General features: G+C 39.8%; 1 protein-coding gene across 2 annotated transcripts in view; it reads left to right on the forward strand.

Annotated features, from left to right (window-relative positions):
- ASXL2 (ASXL transcriptional regulator 2) overlaps positions 1 to 24,544 on the forward strand; it is a 133,275-nt gene that overhangs the window by 19,291 nt on the left and 89,440 nt on the right. The gene's annotated exons all lie outside the window — the stretch shown is intronic.

Here is a 24,544-nt window from a genome sequence, read left to right on the forward strand (position 1 = left end):
GATGTCCAATTGTCTACAGCTGGACTTTGGTTCTTCACTCCTTGCACCCCCACCCACCATTCACGTTGATATGATTGTTTTGGATCTTCTGATCCTTGATAGCTGATCCTGTTGATACTTCATGATCACACAGGCTAGCGTGCTTCCATGTGGGTTTTGTTGCTTCCCAGCTAGATGACTGCTTGTTTATCTTCAAGCCTTTAAGACCCAAGATGCTATATCTTTTAATATTCGAGCACCATCAGCTTTCTTCACCACATTTGCTTATCTACCCATTTTGTCTTCAGTGACATGTCAGAAAGGTGAGCATCACAGAATGCCAGGTTATTAGAACAAAGTGTTCTTGCATTGAAGGAGTACTTGAGTAGAGGCCCAATGTCTGTCTGCTACCTTAGTGCTTAACATATAAATATATGTACATAGATCTATCTCCCTATTGTTATATATAAATACATTTACATATATACATGCCTGTATTTATACCTCTATAAATGCCCTCTGTCACCTAGTTCTTTCCTCTATTTACTTTTACTTTGCTCTTGTGCCACTTTCATGTTCTACCTTCATTCGGCTTTCAGTAATTCCTCTCAGCCCCATTGTACTTGTTCAACCCCCCCCCCCCCCTTTCAGGCATTCTACCATCGATTTTTAGATACTTGTTGTTCCCTTGTCCCTGCATCCCCATTAGTCTAGTCTTATTTAATGATTTTACATTTTGTTCTGTTTTTCTCCCACTCTCTCCAGGACCTTCTCTATTGTGATTCTTATCAGAGGGGTTGCTAGATAGGTATAATTTAGGTATTCTGGTTTTAGACTAGTAGAAGGTATAGTTCACACCAAAGGTCTGTGTGTCCTTTAATCTTTGCTTTTCTTTCTTTTTTTTTTTTTTTACATTTTATTAGGGGCTCATACAACTCTTATCACAATCCATACATATACATACATCAATTGTATAAAGCACATCTGTACATTCTTTGCCCCAATCATTTTCAATGCATTTGCTCTCCACTTAAGCTCTTTACATCAGGTCCTCTTTTTTTTTTTTACTCCCTCCCTGCTTCCCCCTCCCTCATGAGTCCTTGATAATTTATAGATTGTTATTTTGTCATATCTTACCCTATCCGGAGTCTCTCTTTCCCCCCTTCTCTGCCGTCCGTCTCCCAGGGAGGAGGTCACATGTGGATCTTTGTAATCGGTTTCCCCTTTCCAAACCACTCACCCTCTACTCTCCACCCTGGATTCCCTGTGCCTCCAGCTCCCATATGCACCAGTGTACAACCTCTGCCCTATCCAGTCCTGCAAGGTAGAATTCAGATCATGGTAGTTGGGGGGAGGAAGCATCCAGGATCTGGGGGAAAGCTGTGTTCTTCATCGGTACTACATCGCACCCTGATTGGCCCATCTCCTCTCCTAAACCCCTCTGTGAAGGGATCTCCAGTGGCTGACAAATGGGCTTTGCATGATTCCTTATACCTGGTCCCTTTGGCTTCTCGTGATCGCACAGGCTGGTGTGCTCCTTCCATGTGGGCTTTGTTGCTTCTGAGCTAGATGGCCGCTTGTTCACCTTCAAGCCTTTAAGACCCCCAACACTAATCATTGCTTTTCTTCACTCTACTTTTCTGTAGATGGAAAAGACCAATAGTTGTATCTTAGATGACAGAATCCAAACTTTTAGGATTCTTGTTGCCACATGCCAAAGTTAAATGTAGAACATTCTCGAGACTATGATTCTAAGCCTCCAAACCCCGTAACTCAGTCCTTGAAGGACTTTGGTTATGGCTAAGAACTTTGCTTAATTCTGCCCCACTATTTGTTCCTACTTTATACTTGTATTCTCAACACATACAAATATATAGGTAGAAATGCCCTCTACAAGCCTCTGCTGTGGGTGTACTTCCGTATGCCATCTGCCACTTGTTCAACTTACCTATCTTCTTAGATCTTTACTGCTAAATGGTGTTTGTTATTACTTTTATTGCAGGGTTGCGTATAGAACAGTACTTACTGTTGTTACTTTTTACTCTTGCATACTTCCCTGTGTTTCCTTTGCCTTGGTCATGTTGGGCCGCCTTCCATTCCTAATTGTATATTACCTTTTCCGTCATCCAAGTTAAGGAGCACTGGTGGTGCAGTAGGCTAGGCAGTGAACTGCTAACTGTAAAGTTCGTGGTTCAAAACTACCAACTGCTTGTCAGTAGAAAGTTGAAACTCTCTGCTTCTGTTAAAACTTACAGCTTTGGAAACTGCTCATAGGGTTGCTATGAGTCGGAATTGGCTTGATGGCAAGTTAGTACATGGCTACTATTTAGGGTGGTTTTCTAGCCCTTCCTCTCATACTCCACATAGAGGTTGTATAAGTGGTAAAAAAGTATACAACTCTGATGCACACGTTTCTTGGTTTTAAGCTACACAGTGTCATTTTGTTCAGTTCTAACGATTGCCTCTTTGTAGGTTCTGATTGCCTCTTGGTATGCAGGTTCTGCATGAGCACAACCAAATGTTTTTGAATTCCCATCCCTCACATTGTTGTTCATAGTTTGTTATGATCCACCTAGCCTTCCATAGTCAATTAAATGCAGGTGAACATCTTTTTGGTCTTCTCTACCTTCAGCTAAGCTCCACCTTGCATCAGAAATGATGCCGCTTGTTCCACATGCCATTTGAGTTCAGCATGAATAGCTGCCAGCTCTGTTTGTATCCTTCTGTGACCATTGTTGAATTATCTTCAGGAAAAGTTTACTTGTGTGTGATATTAATAATGTTTGATAATTTCACACTGCTGTGGAATGGACATGAATATGTATCTTCTTGATTGGTTAGGTAGCTGTTTTCCAAATTTCTGGGCATAAATGAGTGAACCCCTCCACACAGCAACTGTTGAAGCATATCATTTGGCATTCTTTCTATTCTCGAAGCCTTATTTTTCATTCATGCTTTTAGTGTAGTTTGGGCTTTTCCCTTTAGTATTATCCTTGATCATATGCTACTTCTTAAAATGATTGAACATTGGCTAATTGTTTTTGGTACAGTGACTATGTGTTACATCTTCTTTTGACGCTTCCTGCATCCTTCCGTATTTTGGCATGGATTCCTACAATATTAAAACTCAAGGCATGAGATTTTCCTCCAATTCTCCTGGTTTGAAATATATTGAACGTGTTCTTCCCTTTTGGCTTTCTAACTCCATGTCATTGTGCATTTCATTATAATACTCTGATTTGTCTCCTGTAGTCATCCTTTGAAATCTTCTGTTCAGCTCTTATATGTCGTCATTTCTTCCATTTGGTTTAGCTTCTCTCAGCTCTGGTATTTTCATGTTGTTAAGTGCCATTGTGTTGGTTCCAACACATAGCAACCCTATGCACACCAGAACAAAACATGCCTGGTCCTGTTTCATCCCTATAATTGTTCCAATGCTTGTTCCCATTGTTGTAGAGGCACAGATGGTGAGACTTGGTCTTAAATACTTTGGACATGCCAGGAGAGATCAGTTCCTGGTGAAGGACATCATGCTCGCTAAAGTAGAGGGCCAGTGAAAAAGAGGAAAGCAATGATATTTTCATAGCTATGGTATTTCCTTAAATGACAAGAAAGCGGGGCAATGAATTAGGAAGACTAAAGAAACATTGGCCCAGCCAAGTTGACATATAATATAAAGATCACTGCCACTGTTAACTCTTGCAGTGTACTTTGGCATTTGTTACATCAGTGCACAAAATAGCTGGGTAGTAGTTTTGTTGTTTTTTTCCCATTAAATTTTGTTGTTGAGAATATACACAGGAATACACATCAACCCAACAGTTTCTACATATACAATTCAGTGACACTTACATTGCATTCTTTAGAGTTGTACAACCATTTCTCCCACTTCTGAGTTCTCTCTCTGTCTTGATTGTATACTCAATGCCCCTAAAGGTTCCTGTCTAATCTTTTGAGTTACTCTTTTCAATTTGATCCCAGAGTTCTTAAAAGCACATGCTCAAGTCAAAGATATTTCACTATTTAAGCTAAATTATTGTTCATTTAAGAGAAAACTTCAGGGGATACTTTTTGTTTAAGGTTTAATGATTATCTCAAGGGGATTACTGGTATGGAGAGTAGATTTTTAAATGATTTTCATAAATAGAAAATGTGGGATCGCGAAGTAGTCAATGAACAAGGAATAGATGTACTTAACTTTTCTATACTATGGAAAGCACACCTTTTGTGGCTTACTGTAGAGTAACCAACAGGCCTGGTGGTGGTAGTGGTTACTTGATTCGGCCCCAGTGGTTACTTGTTGGACCGCTAACCACAAGGCCAGCAGTTTGAAACTACCAGCTGCTCTGTAGAAGAATACTCAAGGATGCAACGACTGTTAGGTCTCTAATTTCCACTTTCCAAAACTAAACATGCTTTTTAAGATTTTATGTCCAGAACATTTCTATGCATATATACAACCTCTCCTCATTTATGTATTTTATTATGGCAAAATATTTATAATAAAATAATGGCCATTTTAGTGTTTTAAGTGTACAGGCTGCAGACTGTACATTTCAAAAAGTTCATGGGAAAACTTCATTATCTTTTAAAAAAATCATTTTATTAGGGACTCATACAACTCTTATCACAATCCATACATACATCAATTGTACAAAGCACATTTATACATTCATTGCCCTCATCATTCTCAAAACATTTGTTCTCCACCCAAGCCTCAAGCATCAGCTCCTCATTTTTCCCTTCCTTTCCTGCTTCCCCCTCCCCCATGAACCCTTGATAATTTACAAATTATTATTTTGTCATCTCTTGCCCTGTCCGACATCTCCCTTCACCCACTCTGCCGTCCATCCCCCAGGGAGGAGGTCATGCATAGATCCTTGTAATTGGTTTCCCCCCTTCCAACCCACCCTTCCTCCAACCTCCCAGTATCGCCACTCACACCACTGGTCCTGAACGGATCATCCGCCCTGGACTTCCTGTGTTTCCAGCTCCCATCTGTACCAGTGTACTACTTCTGGTTTAGCCAGATTTGTAAGGTAGAATTGGGATCATGATAGGGGCAGGGGCGGAGAGGAAGCATTTAGGAACTAGAGGAAAATTGTATGCTTCATCATTGCTACATCGTACCCTGACTGGCTCGTCTCCTCCCAGAGACCCTTCTGTAAGGGGATGTCCAATGACCTACAAATGGACTTTGGGTCTCCACTCCGTACCCCACCCCTCATTCACAATGATATGATTTTTTTGTTCTGATGATGCCTGATACCTGATCCCTTCGGCACCTCGTGATCACACAGGCTGGTATGCTTCTTCCATGTGGGCTTTGTTGCTTCTGAGCTAGATGGTCACTTGTTTACCGTCAAGCTTTTAAGACCCCAGACGCTATCTCTTTTGTTAGTCGGGCGTCATCAGCTTTCTTCACTACATTTGCTTATACTCCCATTTGTCTTCAGCGATCTTATTTGGAAGGTGAGCATCATCATACTTTAATAGAACAAAGTATTCTTGCATTGAGGAAGTACTTGAGTGGACGCCAAATTTCCATCTGCTACCTTAATACTAAACCTATAAATATATGTACATAGATCTATTTCCCCATCCTCATATATAAATATATTTACATATGTACATGCCTGTATTTAGACCTCTATAAATGCCTTTTGCCTCCTAGCTCTTTCCTCTATTTCCCTTTACTTTCCTCTTGTCCTACTATTGTGCTCAGTCTTCATTTGGGTTTCAGTAATTCCTCTTGGTTACATTACCCTTGATCACGCCCTACCAGACCTCCTACACCCGCCTCACCACTAATTTGGATTACTTATCGTTCCCTTGTCCCTGGGTTTTATCTCTTTTTTTTCTTAACAGGAGTATAAGATTTTTTATTTAAAAACTTATTTATAAGCCAGAGTCCCTGGAAACACTGGAGTGAAGAAAAGCAAATTGAACATACAAGCATTAGAAGGTATTCTGTAGCAAGTGTTACTAGGAGCGTTCCATCTGTAACTACTCAAAAGTCAAAAACTAAGCAGCCCAAAAGTATCTTCAGAGGGAACGACATTTCCCTGGGACTTGGTTGTTCTAAGGTGGCTGCATGGAGGTCTATCCCAGAGGCTTTGAGATGGAAACAGAAGGCTGGGCAAGGGATTGCAGCCCAGGCCCATGTCACATCTAATCTCCTGTCCAGCCCACTACAGCAGCAGGGCACAGGTGCACCTGAGGCCATGGCAGTGCCTTTGGATCAAAGGCAGTTGGGTGCCACCTGAAAGGCACTTCCACTTCCAGGCCAACAGCTGGTCTCTGAGGCTCTGAGGCAGGTAATGCCATTGGAGGAATGTCTTATATACAGTAACGCACCTCGAGGGAGGAGGGAGCTGTCACCAACATTGCAGTGTACCTGGGCTATATTCAATAGGCTACATTTACTGAGTGACTTAATGACATCATGCTAACTCAGTCCCTGACTTCTTCCACTGGTGTGAAGTTTCTCCAGCTGGTAAACTTGAGTGACCTCCAACTGGACCAGAACCCAGGAGCACACCAGCCCTCACTGAGTGGTGGCAAGGCAGGCATCAGGGTTGGATCAGTAGGATGGCACCGTCTCAGGGACCCACGATCCCTTTGCAGTCTTTGATGGGTGGGACACAGGGCTCTATAACTGACCCGCCTCCACTGTCTTTAACCTTCCTGGGGTCACCTGGATTCTACGGCTGTGTATCACAGTTGGCCAAGAAGGCTGAGGTATAGCCCAGTTGTCTGCAGAGGTGCTATAAGGTAATGAACTGCTTCTGAGACCAGGAGAAGAACCTCTATTACCTTTCATTCCATTTCTCCAAGAACTTTCTGAAGCCCTTTGGCAAACAAAATTTTAAGCTTCATTTTTCTTTCCTCTTCCTTCTATTGTCTAACTTTTCTTCATTATTTAGTAAAGTGTTCTTACCCGTTTTTTTTTTAACAATGCTTGTTTTATTTTTAAACTATACAGTGGATGACCAATAAAAAGCATGTTTTATTCCACATTTGAACTCAGGCTTTAAAAAGAAAATCATTGCTTTGAGAGGGCTAGAGGTGGGATGGCCTTATGGCGGTAGCAGTATTATTCAGAGCAAAAAAATAATATATAGAAGTTTTACAATGAAGATGAACTCTTAAGTTGGAATTACTTGGCAGTTTGGCCTTTGCATCAGGAGCCTTCTTTCTTGTTCTCTGTTAAACCCTTGACTTTTTGCCTCAGCAAATAAGGATATTCCACTAAGTGGGGACAAGCATTAAAGACTAAAATAATTAGAAATGGTACAAAAATGTTGAAACAATGCACCTTGAGTACCTAAAGAAGTGAGCTCTAGTGATCAGTGGTTCAAACCTTTTAGCTGCCTAGGGGGCGTGGGGAGAAAGATGTGGCAGTCTGCTTTCATACAGCCAAATCTGAGAAACCCTATGCAGCAGTTCTTTGTGTCTAGTCGGGTCGCAGTCAGTAGGAATTTACCCAGTAGCAGAGGGTTTAGTTCAGTGGTTCTCAACCACTGTGGGTTGCGACCCCTTTGGGGGACGAATGACCCTTTCACAGGGGTCACCTGATTCATAACAGTAGCAAAATTAGTTAATGGAATAGCAACGAAATAAGTTTATGGTTGGGGAGGTCACCACAACATGAGAAACTGTATTAAAGGGTCGTGGCATTAGGAAGGTTGAGAACCACTGGTTTAGTTTGAAGAACCTAAGGTAGTTCAGAATAGGAGTCCTAGTGGTGTAGTGGTTATGAGTTGGTTATGATCGGCACGGCCAACAGTTCAAAACCACCAGCCACTCGGAGAGCGAAAGATGGGCTTCCTACTCCTATAAACAGTTACAGTGTCTGGAACCCACAGAGAGGTCGCGGAGTTGCTATTGACTCATTGGCCTTGAGATAAAAGGTAGTACAGAAGGAGGCATGGTGACGTGTGGGTTACCTGTTGTGCTGCCAACTGCAAGGTCAGTTAGCTAACAGCAGTTCTGTGGGAGAAAGAGGAGGTTTTCTACCCCCGTAAAGAGTTGCAGTCTTGGAAATGCACATGGGCAGCTCTACTCTGGCCTGTAGGGTCACTAAGTTGGAAACAACTCGGTGGTTGTGAGTTTAAGTTTTGAGGAAATTGTTCAGGAAGGAGGGTGTCATTGAGGATAAGAGCTGGCTTTATGGAAGGAGGTTATATTTTATGAGTGTAGTGGTTTTCACATCTGGGAAATTGCAGTCCTAAAACAAATGCTTTGTGAAGTTTTAAAGCATTGGTTTGACTATTTTATGAGAATATTTCCTCATGTAATTCAATATAATACAAAGTTTAAATAAATAAAATGTGAAGATGTTTCGCTATTCTGGTGTAAAGCTTTTTGTGACTACTAGGCTCTTATTGTGGCCAGCCCTTTCACCATGCTTCCCTTTACTATTATGAGCCCATTTGGCTAGATTCAGAATGTAGATTTGTTGTCTGCTCCAGGGACTCTTAATCTGAGATTAGGGACAGGACAGACTTTATATCAAGAATCTTGTGCTTAAAAGTAATTAAAAAAAAGTGATCGAAAACTGATGTTTCTTTTCACTGAAAAATCTGGAGTTAGAGCCTAGGTATGATTGGATTTAGTGTTTAAAGACATCAAGATTTTGTTTCTTTCCATCTTTTCAGTTGGGTTTGAGGTATTGGTTTGAGTCTTCACAATGTAGGTAACCAAGAAAGTGATTAGCCACTTTAGTTTCACATCATTTAGGGAAGTGCTAATTGGCTTCTATTTCATGCTGTTTTCTAGTATTGATTCCTACCGTATTGATGAAGATGGAAGAAGGCGTGGATCCTCAGAAGAAATCAGGGCTTTTTTACTAGGAGAATGTTGACTAGACGATGGGTTAATAAAGCACCAATTCGCTGTAGGCTTCATAGTGACACTGGGCCTGAGGAAACTTATTATAGAAAGGATGCTTATTTCATAGCTGTTTTCAGATTCTCAAAGGGAGAGACTCTGTACTCATAAATGAAGTGTTGCTCTGTCTCTAGGGGGAGAAAAAGACATTTAAATGAGGATTGGTACATCACCAAAGGCGTGTACCAATTCTGAGCCAATAGTATTAGTTTACCTTACTGCATTTAGTGACAGTAGTATGTTGAGGATTGTGGTAGTTACATAATCTGGTGTCAATTTGAGACTATTAAGAATGAAGGGGTGGAGTTTAGCCTGTCAGGTCTCAGCTAGATGATTTCATTTGGAGGCCCTATGGAGATACATAGTTCACTGGAGGCCAGACCCACACTCTGCTACACATTCCTGTTGACAAGCCACATGGAGCTACGCTGACAGGGCTAGAGCAGCCATGTGGAGAGCCCTGCCAGCACTGAGATACTTCTACCGCCACTGAATCCACAAGACTTTTCACTCATTGGCCAGTGATCTTCCTGCATTAGCCACCATTGCATGTATTGCGTGAGTCTGAAGGGGAATTTGGAGATTGGTGTTGGACATATGGGCTAATATCAGACTTAGGGACTTGATCTGGACTGAGATGTTTTCTTAATATACAATTGTTCTTTGATAATAAAGTTTTCTATTGCACACACATGTGTGTCTATGAATTTGTTTCTCTAGTCTACCCGGACTAACACAAGCAGTTCTAAGGGAGCAAGACCTGGCTTTCTACTCCAGTAAAGAGTTATATTCTTGAAAACCCACAGAGGAAGTTTTGTTCTTTACCATAGGGTTACCTATAATTGCTTTACCAGCTCCTTTGAAAAGCATACGTGATTTAGTCTACTTTGTTTTATTGGAGAATTTATATTAGGAATAGCCTCACAGCTGTCCATAATATAAAAATGGGCATGTAGGACCCCTTTTTCTAAGGCAAGCTAAAATTATATATTTCAGGATGATGGAAATTTCCAAATATGTATATCCTTTAACTTTTCTGTTAGGAGTTGATCACTTCTGTGAACTCTGGACACGGTTTTACCTAATTTACCCCTGATCATCTGGTTAACAGTGTATTTGGGGAAGTTTAGGAACAGGAGAGTATGACAAAACAAGAGAAAAAAAATCTTAATTTTACCAGAAAGATCATTCTTAATCAATTTGGGGCCCACTTTTCCTTTTAACATTTTATTGGTGTCTCTTACATCTCTTATAACATTCTATACATCAGTTGTATCAAGCGTATTTGTACATATGTTGCCATCATCATTTTCAAAACATTTTCTTTCTACTTGAGTCCTTGGTATCAGCTCCTCTTTTCCCCCTCCCTCCCACCATTGTGACCCTTGATGACTTATAAATTATTATTGTTTTCATAACCTTTAAAAATAATTTTATTTATTTTTTCATAACTAAAATATTGTTTTATATTCAATTTTGTATGTGGCTTTTGTCATAGTTTGATAATGTATGTCATAAGCATTTCCTCATTGCTGAACGACAGCTTTTGTTTTTGTCTCTCTTTATGAGATCATTTTATTGGGGGCTCATACAACTCTTATCACAATCCATACATGCATCAGTTGTGTCAAGCATATTTGTACATTTGTTGCCCTGATCATTCTCAAAACATTTGCTCTCCATTTAAGCCCTAACATCAGCTTTTCATTTTCCTCCTACCTCCCCTTCCCTCATGTACACTTGATAATTTATAAATTGTTATTTTGTGATATCTTACACTGTCCGATGTCTCCCCTCACCCACTTTTCTCAGGGGAGGAGGTTATATGTAGATCATTGTAATTGGTTCCCCCTCTTTACTCCACCCTCCCTGTATCGCCAGTTTCAGCACTGGTCCTGAAGGGATCATCTGTCCTGGATTTCCTGTTTCCAGTTCCTAGCAGTACCAGTGTACATCCTCTGGTCTAGCCAGATTTGTAAAGTAGAATCGGGATCATGATAGGTGGGGGTGGGGAAGCATTTAGGAACTAGAGGAAAGTCGTATGTTTCTTTGTTCCTACACTGTACCCTGACTAGCTCATCTCCTTCCCACGATCCTTTTGTAAGGGGATGTCCAGTTGCCTCCAGACGGGTCTTGGGTCCCCAGTATGCACTCCCCTTCATTCACAATGATTTGCTTTTTTGTTCTTTGATGCCTGATACCTGATCCCTTCGACACCTCGTGATCACACAGGCTGGTGTGCTTCTTCCATTGGGCTTATTTGCTTCTGAGATAAATGGCCTCTTGTTTACCTTCAAGCCTTTAGACCCCAGACACTATCTCTTTTGATAGCTGGGCACCATCAACTTTCTTCACCACATTTGCTTATGCTCCCATTCATCTTCAGTGATCTTATTGGGAAGGTGAGCATCATGGAATGCTAGTTTAATAGAACAAAGTGTTCTTGCATTGAAGAAGTACTTGAGTGGAGGCCCATCTGCTACCTTAATACTAAACCTAAACATATATGCACATAGGTCTATTTCCTCATCCTCATATAAATATATTTACATAGGTACATGCCTGTATTTAGACCTCTATAAATGCCTTTTGCCTCCTAGCTCTTTCCTCTATTTCCCTTTACTTTCCTCTTGTCCTACTATTGTGCTCAGTCTTCATTTGGGTTTCAGTAATTCCTCTTGGTTACATTACCCTTGATTACACCCTACCAGGCCTCCTACACCCTCCTCACCACCGATTTGGGTCACTTGTTCCCTTGCCCCTGAGTTTGTTAACACCACTTCCTTCCCCCTCTCCCCCCTCCTCCCCTTCTCCCATGTCTCTCCAGAACCATTGATTGTTGTTTTCTCTTCCAGATTGTTCATCCAGACTATTTTATGTAGACAGACCTGTGGAGATAATGACATGGACAAAAAAACAAGATAGAGCAAAACAAAGCAAAAAAAGAAAAGAAAACAACAGAAAGCCAATGATAAACAACAACAAATACAAGCTTGTAATTAGTTTAAGGACTGTTTGTTGGCCTTTAGGAGTGTTTTCCGGTCGAGTCTGATGGGGTGCCAAGCCCTGGCCCCAAGTCTATTTTTGTTATTCCTTGGGGACTTCGTTGCCCTGTTCCCCTTTCTGTTCTGTTGCACACCCTTAGTGTTTTGCCTCGGTGTGGTGGGATCAGATCAGGTGCATTTCCCACACTGTGTCTCCAGTGTTGTCTCCTGTAGGGTTATGAGTCAGTGAGGGGTGTCGTGTCTCAGTGGGGCCGACCACATGGTCTTCTTTGTGGATTGACTATGCTGAGTGGGAATGTGGTCCTCAAGGCTTGGTGGGCCAGGATTTGCTCTATTCTCTCTTCCTCCCCCTTCATTTGCTCCCGTGTGCTCGGATCAGGCATGTCCCTCCGTCTCCCTGAGCTACAAGTTCAATGCTGTCCTCTGAAATAAATTCTTCTGTGGGGAGGGGCAGGTGTCCATGTCGTTGGGATTGGGGCTGGCCCCTGAAAACAGCTTTCAATGTGTGTGCAATTCCTTTCGTTATCCTTTGTTCTAGATACTGTGCTAATGAGAGGGGTGTCACTCAGAGAGATCCTTGGCCTTTGCTTTTGAATGAAGAATTTCTGGCGGAGTGAGAGGATGGTGTGGAGGCTCAAATGATTGTTATTATCTTAACAGTAGGTTATTGTTATTGTTCCATTGTTCCAGATGACACTTTAGTGAACACTTTTATGCCTAGGTCTCTTAATGTATTTCTGTTACTTTGCTTTTAGAGATTTTACTCAATTGCAGTGAGTGTGAGTGTTGGGAAAAGAAAAGTTAATGGGTACAAGGTCGTCAATCTTTGAAAGACTCTAGAGTTACAGATTACCAAAATACTTTCCAGAAAGGTGATCTATTTACTTTTCCAGATGTGTAATGTGTAAGTGCTTGTGTTTTGTAGCCATTGTAGAATTAAATATTACCAACTCTGAAAACTGTTACTAGATGTCAAGCAATAAAAGGAGCCGAAAGAGCGCATTATATGTGAAGATAAGATCTTGACCCTGTTAGAAGAACTGCCTCCGAGAGAGCTTCAGTGGAAATCAGAGAGGTGGGGGGGGGGGAGTGTCCTTTTCAGGACAGTGAAAGCATCTATTGTAGTCTGCCTGCTCCTTATACAACTTGGGCTCCTCTCTCATCCAGCTCACACTTGTCGCCAGCTCTTCCAAATGGAAGCCAGCAGCAGTTTTTGAAAATGACTTACTGGAGTATGGTATAGTATCCATGATGGCAGGTGGTTTGAAGCTGGCTATGTTGATATTCATCAGCTCTCATCCCTAGCACCATTCTAAATTTCTCTTACTTGTTGCCAGCCTAGGCTGCTTGGTTGCTAGGGTGGCCCAGATATTTATTGAGCCATGACTCCTGTCAGTGCTAGTTTGTTTGAATTTTAAGAATTCCAGGCTTCCTTCATTTTGCTCTTATATGTGCAGCAGCAGATATAGGTAGTAGGGCACCAAAACAAAAACAGACTCACTGCCATAAGTTGGTTCAGACTCTGCAACCCCAAGAAAATCATGTGGTGGGGCAGGTTTATTCTGTCACACAAGTAGAGCAACAAGGAGAGTCTGGTATCACTGATGCCCAGCAGAAGAGTGCATGCTCAGGTCAGAGGTAGTGATGAACAGATAATACTAAGCATTAAGGTGGAAGCTCTTTCGTCATTCGCTTTTGCTATTACTAGTTCTCTTATAAATTCCATGTGTTCCTTGTTCTCATTTGACATTGCATCTTGTAATTTTTTTTGTCTTGAGTGTCAAATTGTAAATAGCACAAGTGTGGATAATAAAAGATTTGCTAAAAATGGTACTTGCATCTGCAAGGGGGCTTCAAAAGTTTGCGCGGAAATGCCACTCTCTTCTAATTCTGTTTTTTTTTTTTTCACGAAAAGTTTTAAAGCCCTCTATATTTGTCTTTTGTTGGGAGTGGGGTTAGGAGTGAGGTGTAATGACTAGGGATACTTCTTTCTCTTTTTCTACAAGTCCAGTATCATAGTTTTGTCAAAACACCTCTCTGTTGATTACACTGTTTTAGAAAGAATGGTTGTCACCCTTGCAATTTTCACATCTCCCATTCAGTGCCAGCCCCACTTAAATCTGATCTTTCTCAAACAAATTAAATGAATTAATTTGTAAAGCTAGCTAAGGATCTTGTTAGAGTGGATACTTTTCTGTTACTATTTCAATGTCTAGACAGCTTTTGACATTGTTACCACTTTATCCTTCTTAGAATGCTTTTCCCCTCCCTACCTTTCTCCATTCTTTCCTTCCTCTCTCCCCTTTCTTCCCCTCATTCTCTCCCTTTCAGCAGTTTTATTGGCTTATAATTTACCTATCATACAGTTTATTAGTTCAAACACATTAAGAAGAGTTGTATTTTTAAAAAATATATCGTGTTTAGGTGAAAGTTTCTGCAGAAAATTAGGTTTCCATTTAACAGTTGTTTTGTTTTGTTTTGCATTTTATTAGGGACTCATACAACTCTTATCACAATCCATACATACATAAATTGTATAAAGCACATCTGTACATTCTTTGCCCTCATCATTTTCAAAGCATTTGCTCTCCACTTAAGCATCAAGTCCTCTTTTTTCCCTCCCTCCCTGTTCCCCCTTCCCTCATGAGCCCTTGGTAATTTATAAATGATTATTTTGTCATATCTTGCCATTTTTATACAAATTGTTCTGTGACATTTTCCTTTCCGTCTGGTTACTTTCTCTTTTCATTAATATAGCTTCCCTGCCCCTTCTTTACCTCATGTTTACCTTGTGGTAATTGTTGACTATTTGGTTTCATAAACTTGATTATTTAAGGGAGTACAGTGCTCATGGGTGGTATTGTTTGTTTTACAAGTCAATCTATTTGGATGAAAGCTGACTTCTGGGTGTAGGGTCATTTCAAGCTAAAAGGATTTCTCTTAGGCCACTTGTCTTGGGGGTTCCTCATTTCAGGGGATGAGGGATCTTTTTTTCTGCCAACGACCTTTTGGATACATATCATGTTCAAGTCATAAAGTATCAACTTAAAAATTAGCTTGGTATATTTGGTCAAACATTCAATTAACTCTCTCCTAATGTGTTGACTGGAACTGTTTCTCTTTGATGAGGCATGTGATGTTGGCTGGTGTTGCTGATTTTGTGGGCCTTATACAACCCGTGGACCGATTGTTCCTCTCCTCTGTTCTAGTCTCTAACAGTATAATATTAAGTCTGACTTCGGAGACCAATAGTTGTATCTTAGATTGTCACAAGCTTACAAGCTTTTAAGATCTCAGACACTGCTCACCAGATATAGAACATTATCCTTGTGAACTATGTTGTGCCAGTTGACTGAGTGTCCCCAGAAATGATGGTCCTAAGCCTTTTAATCCAGGAAACCAATTCCAGGTGTTTGGATACATCTAGGAAGTTGCTGTAATTGAGCCCCTTACTGCTTTTGTCGTTTCTGAGGCATCATATTTTTCTTCTTACCCCTTTGGTCATTCTTTAGTATTGTATTTACTAGGGTTTGTTTTTTCCTTTTGGTCGCCCCCCCCACCCCCATCCCCCAATAGAAGCATTGGTATATTCAGGATTCTGTTGTATAGGCCCTGATCTCTTCTTAACTTGCACATTCTTTGAGTGATCTCATTCACTCACTCACTGCTATGACTTTGCCCCTGCCATCTAGTCAGTTGTGACTCATAGGGACCCTACAGCACAGGGCAGAACTATTTTGTGAATCTCTGAGACTGTAACTTTAAAAAAAAAAATCACTTTATTGGGAGCTCTTACAGATATTAAAGCAATCCATAATTCAGTTACATCAAGGATAATCAGACGATTGTTGCCACCATCAGTTTCAAAACATTTTCTTCTTGAATTCTTTGATATCAGCTCCCCTTTATCCCCCCCAGCCCCCAGGAATGCTATTATATATTATTGTTTATTTTGCCCTATCTTACACCATCCAATGTCTCCATTCACCTATAATTCTGTTACTTGTTCCCTTCAGTTGGGGTTATGCAGTCATCATTGCTATCAGTCCCCACCCACTCCTCTTCCCTTACCCTCAGGAATTCTTTACTCTTCTTACTGTTTCTGAAGGGTCTTGGATTTCATGCATCGAAAGATCTTAATTATACAAATGAACATATACAGATCTGAAAATATTAATGAAGTAAAACTTGACCATAATAGTAAAGGGAGGAAATATTAAAGAGGTAGAAGATAGTTATGTGTTTCCTCAGTGCTATACTGTACCTCGGATATATCATCCCTTCTATATGGCCCTTCTGTGAGGTACTGTCCAATTATCTTACAGGTGGGTTTCAGGTGAGACTAACTTTTTATAGAAGTATAAAGCCTTGTCTTTTGATCACAGCCCAAAGCATAACTACTATGCTTCATTAATTACTTTTGTGTAATTTTGATTTTATTTCTTCATCTCAGTTATTTATATGGTATAAAATAGTATATATATATAATTTTGTATTTCCATGACCAGTTCCAATGGAATAGGTTTTGTTTGATAAACACTGCCCTCATGTGGTTAAAGCTGTTTGCAAAACTATTATACTCTTTCCACTTACATTAAACTTGTAGAAAGACTAATGATTTTTTGTTTTGTTTTAGAATCTGAGTGATGGGAGCTTTATTCGATGGCTTTTTATCTAATCTGTGTATAGCAATAATATTAACAATATAAAAAATTATAGTCATTGAGCACTCAGAAGTATCACTTTTATTATTATATTATTCATGAATATAAAGTCAGATAAAGAGATTTCTATCAATGTATATTTTAACATACACATATGAATATATTTTATATATGCATATGTCCTGATTACCCTGTTGGGTAAGCATTAGACTGATAACCTTAAGTTCAGCTGTTGAAACCCACTAACTGTTCCCTTGGAGCAAGATCAGGCTGTCTGCTCCCATAAAGATTTACAGTCTTAGAAACCCCGTGTAGGGTTGCTGTAAGTCCACGCTGACTCAACAGCAGTGGTGACTGTAATAGCTTAATGCAGTCTTTTAACTCAAAAGTACGTGTCGCTATTTTGTTTTTTCCCTCCTCTGTGTCTGTACTTTTTTCTAATGTTTAAAAATGTACACATTCTTATTATGAATTTAAAGAACTAATTGTAATGAAAAGTTGGAAATATCTTATCAAACTGAAACCACATTTAATGTACAAGTGCTAAAAGAAATGAAAAGACCATTCAGTTACAATATTTATAGTAAATTTTAAAATCTCTAAGAAAAATTATAAAAATGAAGAATAAACTAAAAGAATAATATTGTGGTACATTATTAGAGATATTAAAACTTTTATACTCACATGTACCACAATACCCTTTTAACTTTTTTTTAACATTCTTACTGTAGCTTGCCTCATTTGGTGATAACTCATGGTGTAATTCCCTCCTCCCTCATAGACTTTCTGTACCAAGCCATACAGAATCCTTAGTCATGTTTAGTCACTTTTAGGCATAGAATAATACTTAGTCATAGAATAAGTATAGGTGTAGATTTCTTAAATAGTTCTTAGAGCATATGGATACTAACAGTGTTTTGTAAAATCTATATTAAATTACATTATTAATCACATTACTGGTAACTGAATGTAAACCTTTCTTGATTTTTCTCCTTTTCTTTACTTTTCTAGTGATAATTATAATTATAACAGTAATGCTACAGGGTCATACATATTAATGACTACAGTATTATAGCTAAAGCACCAGAAAAATTGTCAAAAATCAGGGAATCTTAAAAACCCTGATAGTAATGACAACAGCTGTGTGTGACTGTAACTTGTACAGATGAAACCATGTATTTTAAAATGTCTTTGTAATTGGATAATAACAGCAGCCTTGACTAGTGTGTATTTCAAAAAGAAAGCAAAAGTATAGCCTTCAAGCTGATTCTGACTCGTAGTGATCCTATAGGACGAAGTAGAACTGCCCCTGTGGGTTCCTGAAACTAAATTTAAATGAAAGTAGAAAGCCGCCTGTTTCTCCCATAGGAAGGCTGGTGGTTCTGAGCTGCTGACATTGCATTTAGCAGCGCAATGGGTAATCAATCCATTATGCCACTAGGGCTCCTGTATAGAAACTTTTGGGTAAATAACAACAAACTTCTAAATGCCTATCTATTTAAAGGAGCTGGTGATAAGCCATTCTAAAATGGAAACAGCAAAACAGAAGTTGTTATAATTGATTTCCTTTGTTTCATTACAGAACAGAACATCTGGAAAATCAGTGAAATGCTCCCAAAAAGACACACAAAACTTTGAGATCTCCAACCATTTCTAAGATCTTATGTCTTAATTTCCATACTTATTTTTATATGAACAGCAAAATTCAGCCACATTAAAGCCAACTAATTCCTTGTTGTGATAGTAAATGAGAAATATTAAATTTGATCATTACCACTGTTCTTATTAGGTGCTGACAAGTTGATTTAAACTCATAGCAGCCTAATGTGACAGAGAACTGCCTCTGAGGGGCTTCTAGGGTGCAATCTTTATGGAGGCAGGCCCCCAAGTCTATTCCGTAGAGACACGGGGTAGATTTAACTGTAAACTGGCAAACTTTAGGTTGATAGTCAAATGGTTATTTCACCCCTCAAGTTCTTCACCATTATCCTGTGTAATATGAATGTTTTGAAGACAACAAGGCAAACCCATCACTCAGATTCTCTCACCACTACTTAGTGGCAGAATTGGGATTTGAACTCAGATAGCCTTCCTCCTTATGATTAGCTAACCAAAATTGTTTGTTTTTTTGCATATGAATGCAAATATTTCTTGTGCTACTTTACTCTTTTTTCTTACAGAGTATCTTAATTTCCAGATGTTACATATGGATACTTAATGTAAACAGGCTTAAGGAAACAAAAATTCCACTTTACACAATAGTAACGTTTTGGCTTTTTGAAATTGTTCTGCATTTCTGTAACTTTTAATCTGACACAATGTATTTATATGAACTGCATATACAAGGACATTGCTACAAAATCATAGAAACTCAGTAAATAAAAATACCAGAGTATTAAGCAGTTGTTTCTCAACATATCTTCTCTCTAGGTCTATAAATTTCCTCTCTCCTTTCTCCAAAGAATTCTAAGCCCTTTGACTTACACCTTGGCAAAACAATAGTTTTGACACCCTCAAGAGACTAATATTGTGTTCCTTTGAAATATTCTTTGAGCTTTAGGACCAAAAAGAAATCTGAAGGGACAAGATCAGGGCTATAGTGTTGGTGGGGTAAGGTTTCCCAGCAAAATTCTCATAGGGCAGCCCTTGGTACCTTCAGTGAATGAGCACGCATCTTGTCCTGATGGGGAGAGAAATAAACCTTCCACACAATTTCCCTGACCTTTTCCTCATGAGTGCAGTTCACAATTTTCTTAAAACTTCATTATAGGCCCATCATTGTCATTGCGCATGACATTATAGAGATTTTTAATGAAAATACTGGGAAAATTAGTGGACAGGGAGCCTGAGAAAAAGCATTTGTCATTTTCTCGAAACGGGGCATGGTGGAGTTTTGGATGAAGATGATACCAGAACTAGCAAAGATGTTTGTCATATAATTGACTGACAATAATGAAAGCAGTTATTTCTCAGTCACTGTAAGTTAAAATATTGTAGAATGTTTTACTTACATCCTTAACTATATACCTTAACAATTCACTGCCAGCAAGTTAATTCTGACTCATAGTGACCCTATAGGAAAGGATAGAACTGTCCCTGTGACTTACTGAGATTAACTCTTTATGGGAGTAGAAAGCCTTGTCCTTCTTCTGAAGAGCAGCTGATGGTTTAGAACTACTGACCTTTCAGTTGGCAACCCAACACATAACCACCAGCCTACCAAGGCTCCTGCCCCTACCTATGTATTCCTCATATTTCATGTTAGATACTATTGAGTCAGTCCTGCCTCACAATGATCATGTGTACAACAGAACAAAACACTCTTTGGTCCTGCATCGTCCTCTCAATTGCTATGTTCGGGCCTTTGTTGCAGTCACTATGTCAGTCGTCTGAATGAGTATTTTCTTTTGTGCTGACCCTTTTTCAAGCATATTCTTTTCCAGGGAATAGTCTGTCCTGACAACATGCCCAATGTAAGTAAAATGAAGTCTCACCATTCTTACATCTTACGATTGTTCTTCTATCTATACTTATTTCATGACAGATTTGTTTTTCTGGCAGTCCATGGTACTTTGACTATCTTCACCAACACTATAATTCAGTTGCATCAATTATTTACTTTAAAAAGGTCTTGTGCAGCAGATTTTTAAAAAAGATTAATCAAGCAGTTTTTATTCATTAATATCCATTAAACACAGAGGCTTCATCAAAGATTTCAGTTTGAATGTGGAGTATTAGGAGAACTTTTTGCATGTCAAGGTACAGGTTTGCCCCTGTACTGCTACTTTAATTTAGTGACTGAAAGTAGAAAGTAGTTAAGTGGAAATGATTGTCATCTAATTTTTCTCTTCGTTTTGAATGTTCACAATGTAACAAGAGTGACAGACCTGGAATTCCAATCAGCAAACAAACCCAAAAGATAGTTGAAATGAAGTTTCCTGAAACAGCATCTAGAGGCATTATCTACCCTCCATTCATCCTGGTCTACAGAAGAACTCTTCATGTACTAAGGGCTTGGTTTGTATGCTCGCTCTTCGAGGACTGGGACTCTGCCTCGATGCTTTACGATCATTCGACCTTGTTACAGGAAATTGGGAATTTTGGATCATGCTGTGTTGGTTGTTGGAGTGGATTACATTATTGTAGTGGTGACACAAGCAGTGTCACCACTGCATTAAGGGGTTGTCCTGCATGTCTCCAGTCGTTGCCATGCTGCCATTCTAGCACCTGTTGTAACTGAGAAGCAAAGGGGCCAGGAGAATGGAGCTATCCTGCAGTTTCTTTGTACGGCAGAATTGCCCAGTAAAATACGTTGTTTGATCTCTTGACTGCTGCTCCCTGAGCATTGATTGTGGATCCAAGCACATGAAATCCTTGATAACTTGAATCTTTTCTCCATTTAGTATGATTTTTATCTATTGGTCCAGTTGTGAGGATTTTGGTCTTAACATTAGTTGTAGTCCATACTGAAGAATGCACTTCTTGTTCTTCATCAACAATTGCTTCAAATCCTCCTCACTTTAAGTAAGCAAGCATGTGTCTTCTGCATGGCACAGGTTGTTAATAAGCCTTCCATCAACGCTAATGCTGCATTCTTCGTCATATGGTCCAGCTTCTTGGATTATTTGCTCACCATACAGACTGAATAAGTATGGCGAAAGGTTACAATCCTGAAGCACACCTTTTCTGACTTTCAACTATGCAGAATGCCCTTGTATTGTTCAAACTCTGTACCATGTACAGATTTCTTGGGAGCAACATGAAATGTTCTGGAGTTCCTATTCTTCTCAGTGTTACTCATGTTTTGTAATGAATCACACAGTTGAGTGTTTTTTCATAGTTAATAGAACACAGTATCTAGTGTCAGCAATTATATCCCTATTCCATGCCCTCTTTTGAATCTCGATTGGCTCTCTGGCACCTGCCTGTCAGTGTACCACTGCAGCTGTTGTTGGGACGATCTTCAGCAAAAAGTATACTTGCATGTGATATTATTCTTTGATTTCCACTGTCTGTTTGGTCACTTTTCTTTGGAAATGACACAAATAATGAGTTTCTTCTAGTCAGTTAAACAGGTAGCTGTCTTACAGATTTCTTGGCATAGATGAGTGAGTCCTTTTAGTACTTCATCAGCCTGTTGAAATATTTCTATTAGCAGTCTGTCAATCCCTGAAGGTCTGTCCTGTCCCCCTCCCCTGTGGTGCTCCCCCCTTCCCCCCACCTACCTGGCAAACCCCTCCCTAAGGTGCCAGCTCTAAACCACTAGCTTTATTTTTCCTGCAGGAGAAAGATGAGGCTTTCTACTCTTAGAAAGATGTACTGTCTCAGAGACCCACACGGGCTATTCTCCGTCCTATAGGATTGCTGTGAGTCGAATTGATGGTGGTGAGCTTTTTGTTGTTGCTGTTTTATTTTTCTCTAGTGCCTTTAGTGCAACTTGGACCTTTTTCTTCTATACTATTAGCTGCTTATCATTGGCTATATCTTGAAATGGGTGAATGTTGACCAATCTTTTTTGATATAGTGACTCTGTGTATTCTTTCCATTTTTCTCTTGATGTGTTCTGCACCATTCAATATTTTGTCCATGAACCTTTTAGTACTACAACTCAAACCTAGAATATTTTTCTTTAATTTTTCCAGCTGAGATTTGCTGAATGTGCTTATTTCATAAATTCCTCATTTGCAATACTAAATACATAGTAGTGTTTAAGAGTTACTAATTATCGTAACAGTAAAAGTCAGTCCATCTTGTTGAGGGTCTTTTTTTACACTGTCCATTTACAAACTTTCACAAGCTTATTAGGTGATTGAAGATAGCATCCTTGGGTCAGGCAGGCCTTAAGTCCTCAAAGTAAATCTTCACTTTTTAATACTTTAAGGAAGTCTTGTTCAGCAGATTTACCTAATGCACTGCGTCATTGATCTCTTGACTGCTACTTCCATGAGCTTTGAATGTGGATCCACACAAGATAAAGTCCTTGACAACTTCAGTCTTTCTCAGTTTATCATATTATCTGTTGGTCCATTTGGAGGGATTTTGTTTGTAATCCGCACCAAAGGCTGTAATCCTTGATCTTCATCAGCATGTGTTTCAAATCCTTCTCACTTTCAGCAACCACCTTGTGTCATCTGCACATTGTAAGTTTTTAATAAATCTTCCTCCAATCCTGGTGCCGTGTTCTTTGTCATACAGTTCAGCTTCTCTAATTTGTTCAGCTTACAGTTTGAACACATTTCATGAGAGGATACAACCCTGTTGTACAACTTCCCAGATTTCACTTACCTCATATGCATGAGAAAGTTGGACAATGAATAAGGAATACCACAGAAGAATTGATGCGTTTGAACTATGGTATTGGTGAAGGATACTGAGTGTACCATGGACTGTGTAAAGAACAAACAGATCCGTCTTGGAAGAAGGACAGCCAAAATGCTCTTTAGGAGCAAGGATGACAAGACTACATTGCAAATACTTTGGATATGTTATTTAGGGAAGACCAGTCCTTGGAAAAGGATCATGCTTGGTAGAGGGCCAGTGAAAAAGAAGACCCTGGATGAGATGGATGGACACAGTGGCTGCAGTAGTCAGCTCGCAGTCATAGTAATTGTGAGGAAGGCAGTGTTTTGTTCTCTTGTACTTATGAGTTGGAACTGACTCAAGGGGGATTTAAAAACAACAACAAACACAAACTCAGTACTTTTCAAAGAAATTCCTTTTCAAATCCCCCCCCCCCCCCCGCAGCTCCTGGTATAATTATTTATAAATATTTGTCTTTGCACATTTGTCTGTTTCTTTTTATAAATTCTACAATAATCTAATTTTGTATCTGACAGATTTTTTTGCATAATATTTTCAAACTTCATCCATGGAATTAGCTATTTTCACATCTTTGTCTAATCATTCCAACAAGTCATCTTAAATTTGTTGATAGTCTTTCGCTTCTTTGATGTTTCTGGTTCTTTTGTGAGTTTGGGTTGTATCTTGGCCATTTTGGTAATATGTTGTGATGTTCGGTGTCTTGGTCTATGGAGAATGTAGGGTCTGTGCACATGTGTGAGTGTGCACAAGGGTGTTTTAACAGGCATTTGACGTCATTAGGTGTGTGTTGCAAGGTCCTGCCTACTTTTGTGTACCCAAATCCCAATGTCGGTATCTTTTGCAAAGCCATTCAGATCTCTTCTAAATTTGAACTACTCAGTGACTGATGTGAGAACTGAGCACTGGTCTGTCCAGCAGTATGTTGTTCAAGGTCACTTCCACAGAGGCGCCACCAAGGTGTGTGAGCCTAGGAGTACTTGCAGAACTTTATTACTTCATGACATCATTTCCCCAAGCTCCTTTATATTTATAATTTACCTGGCGCTTCCTGGATCCTCGAGACCTCACTTTTTTGTCGGCTGGTCTTTGTTTCTCTGTGTTGCCATATCCTTTCTGTGACCGCACCTGCATATGATGCCAGGCAGCAGGGCAGAAGACAGAATAATAGTCATGAAAGTTCACCCCACATTTGTTGGACCCACAGTATCTGGTTTCATGGAGGATTCCCCTTTCTTGAAGTTGTAGGTACCTGTCTAGCCATGCATGACTGGTCCCCTCAAGGATACAGTTACCACCACTGGATTGCTTGGGTCTTGAGGAGGGTGGGTAGAGAGCAGGTGTGAGGTACTAGTTACAGCAAAACCAGCCTTCCTTCTGGGGTAGTGGTTCTCAACCTGTGAGCCATGACCCCTTTGGGGGTCGAGCGACCCTTGCACAGGGGCCACCCGGTTCATCACAGTAGCAAAATTACAGTTATGAAGTAGCAATGAAAATAACTTTATGGCTGGGGGGTGTCACCACAACATGAGGACCTGTATTAAAAGGTCACGGCATTAGGAAGGTTGAAAACCACTGATCTAGGTCTCTAGGCCATCTGTTGCCATTCTACCAAGGGGTTTTGTTGCATTTTGGGGAGAGCGTATCTTTTAATGTCATTATAACTTTATTGTTCATTTATTTTGG

This window comes from Tenrec ecaudatus, chromosome 8 (genome assembly GCF_050624435.1).
Source record: "Tenrec ecaudatus isolate mTenEca1 chromosome 8, mTenEca1.hap1, whole genome shotgun sequence".
NCBI lineage: Eukaryota > Metazoa > Chordata > Mammalia > Afrosoricida > Tenrecidae > Tenrec > Tenrec ecaudatus.